General features: G+C 35.0%; 1 long non-coding RNA gene across 1 annotated transcript; it reads left to right on the top strand.

The window, feature by feature from the left end:
- The first annotated feature begins 1,442 nt into the window (after nucleotides 1-1,442).
- Nucleotides 1,443-2,759, top strand: LOC127148108 (uncharacterized). Its single transcript, XR_007818754.1, has 2 exons — nucleotides 1,443-1,600; nucleotides 2,405-2,759. It is a non-coding gene; the product is annotated as an uncharacterized LOC127148108 (long non-coding RNA).
- The last annotated feature ends 207 nt before the right edge of the window (nucleotides 2,760-2,966 follow it).

Below are 2,966 nucleotides of genomic sequence, written 5' to 3'. Positions count from 1 at the left end.
TTTTCCTATTCTTGCCTATGTATAAGCAAAACAATAGGTTTTCGGGGTAACCCAGGATTGAACATAGGGAATGGATATCAAATATTAGTTATAAGGTCTATTCTTCATTCAGGCGATATAAAATAACTATACAGTATAAAGTAAAGGTGTGGGACTGAGTTAAACTACTATCTACACTAGAGAATCTATAAAAGGGGAATGATGGTGAGATGGATGTGCAAACTAAATTGTTGTAAGAAAGAGTGAAGGAAGATCTTCGCATTATTAGGTGATTAAGCCATGTAGTAGCCTCAATGCGATAGAGATCAGTTAACTAACTTATGATTAAGGCGAGCACCCCTCAGTGCCTTAAACACTACACTTGTTCTCCTTTCAGGACACAAATGACGGAAGCATCTCGTCAAGGTAGAGTTTGTCTCCAAACTCCTCCTTGCACGCATTAGCCATATCCTTGCTACCTTCTCTCTCGAGTAGTTAGTGATATACTCTGGTCAAGTGATGATTTGTAAACCCGATATTTTCTTGGTTTAATTTCTTTAAATGTGGAAAAAAAAAAGAAAAAGAAAATGGAAATTAAGTGTAAATATAAATATATATATTTATATATTAAATAGTTTTATTAAATTAATTAAAGAAAAGAAATAAAAGAAAGGACAAAAAGAAGAAAAGGAGAAGAAAATTTCATTTTCTCTTTTCTTCTTCTTCTTCTCTTCCCTTCACCGCCAAGATTTTGAAGACATCCAAGTTCCCTTTATTTTTTTTTCTTTTTCCTTCTTCAATTTGCAGAGAACTTCTAAGAGAGAGTTTGGAAGAAGAAGAGAAATTTTACTAGAATTTTTAGGTTGAAGAAGAGGAGGAGAACTCAAGCAAAGTGTATCAATGGCTGAATTTTAGTTCATTCTGCACATCACTGGTTTTTAATTCGGTTTGAACTCTTCAAAAGGAATTAAGAGGTGAGATTTACATTTACTGAAAGTTAACTCATTTTTAAACAAACTTTATGAAGAAAGTTGGAGCAAATTCGGATATTCATTTGGTGCTTTTTGATGAAGAAAACAGGGCAGTTGGTTTTCACTCGAAATAAGGAGGTCTCTGGTTTTTCTTGTATTTCAGAGTGTATCGGTGGAGTTAGAATCTCTATTTGGTATGGTTGGAAAGCTTATTCAATTTACTACAACTTTCATGAAGAAATTGTAAACCAAAAACGACTAAATATTGGTTAAATTGTAGGAACAAGTTAAAGAGGTTCTGTTTTGAGGGTTATATGTGTTTATGCACGGGGAATCAGATTTATATGTCTTCAGGTAAGTTTTAGAGGATCTCAAAATGAAGAGTATGATATAAAGAAAACTCATTTTGGTTAAGTATTGAGAAAGTTATAGTCCTTTGAAGTTTATGTTAGAAATCTGGAAATTTTAGAGAATTGTTGAAATACGATTTTATTTCTTAAGCTTTGTTTTCGTGAGCGTCATCTTTGGTGCGACATGTTATGTATATCTTTAGGAAACCAGAATGTTTAGGGTTTTAATACTCGGTTGGGTTGTTGGCAGGCCGAGAAGAATTAAACCGAGCTTATAGACCAAGGATCTAGCTCAAGACTGTGAGTGACAAAACCAACTTTGAAATATTTTCCATAACTGTTATTATGATTGAATGCGATAAATGTTTATTTACGAAGCCATGAAAGGTATTTGAATTTCATGACTATTTTCAAGTATACATTTGGAGACTAGATTTCTTAAAGAAATTTATGCTAGCACGTAAATATTAAATGTTTGGAAAGTATTTAAACCACAATATTTTAAGCAAAACATGAATTAGTATGAAGTTTTGTTTTAAGAACTACAATTTTCCACGAAAGAGCTGAGTAAAGTTCGAGCTTTGTGTAAAATTTATAAGCAGGCATGTTTTAATATTTTATGATGATTTATGAAATTTTCATTAACTACATGACTGAGATCTTGAGCCTGAGGCTAGAGATTACCGTGTGCACACTGGTTAGATTTCGTTGTTGACGTTGAGTGTACTCCGTAACAACGATGCTGTCGTGAGTGCTGGGCGGGCCCCACTACGACAAAGACAATGGGAGTGCTGGGCGGGCCCCACTACATCGTAGTGCTTGTAAACGTTGTTGTACTAGGTGTACCCTACACAACGTAGATTCGTCATGTTAGTTAAAATGCTTCGATATACTTGATATGCCTTGCTAGATTTCAATGATGAACATGCTGAGTATTTAAGGAAGCTATTCTTACTATTACACATTTACATTTATGACTTGTATAAACAGATTTATATGTGTAAAGTTTTCACGTGCTCTTATCTTTAAATTCATAGTTTTAAACTGAGTCACTCACTGAGCTTCATAGCTCACCCTTTCCAAAATGTTTTACCCATTTTCCAGGTAGAGATCGACTTCTCGGTGCCTGATAGACTGCCTTAGTCTGCGGAAGCTTCATTATCGATTGCCAGTACGTGTTTTGAGTTGGGCATAAAGTCTGTTGTGTTGTGATGTATTCACACCCTTGTATGTTATAGATACTCCACAGTTTGTATAAGCTTTAGGAGCTGTAGTTGTGTAAATTTTGTTGGTTATATTTTGATTAAGGTGTCTTTAGGTTTACTCGTGAAATCGGTAAATTTTGAGGTACACTTCATGTATGTGTTTGACTAGCTGTGTTTGACTAGCCTAGGATCCGCTGTGTTTTGTGGCATGTACAATAGTTTATATACTAGATTGGCAAGTTCATCACATAAAAGTTTTAAGCAGAGTCGACAGATACAGGTACAGAAAAGCGTTGTTCGTCGGCTTCACGCCATCTTTCGGTCTAAGGTAGCAGGTAGTCCGGGAGGGGGTGTGACATGATTATAGGTCAACTAACATTTTGACTTAATGATTATAGATCCATCTAGTGTTTGACCTTCATCATTTGTGTCCCGAAAGGAGAATAAGTGTGGTATCTTGG

This window comes from Cucumis melo, chromosome 1, assembly GCF_025177605.1.
Source record: "Cucumis melo cultivar AY chromosome 1, USDA_Cmelo_AY_1.0, whole genome shotgun sequence".
Classification (NCBI taxonomy): Eukaryota; Viridiplantae; Streptophyta; class Magnoliopsida; order Cucurbitales; family Cucurbitaceae; genus Cucumis; species Cucumis melo.
The sequence above is the reverse complement of the archived record's forward strand: the minus strand, read 5'-3'. Positions and strand labels throughout refer to the sequence as shown.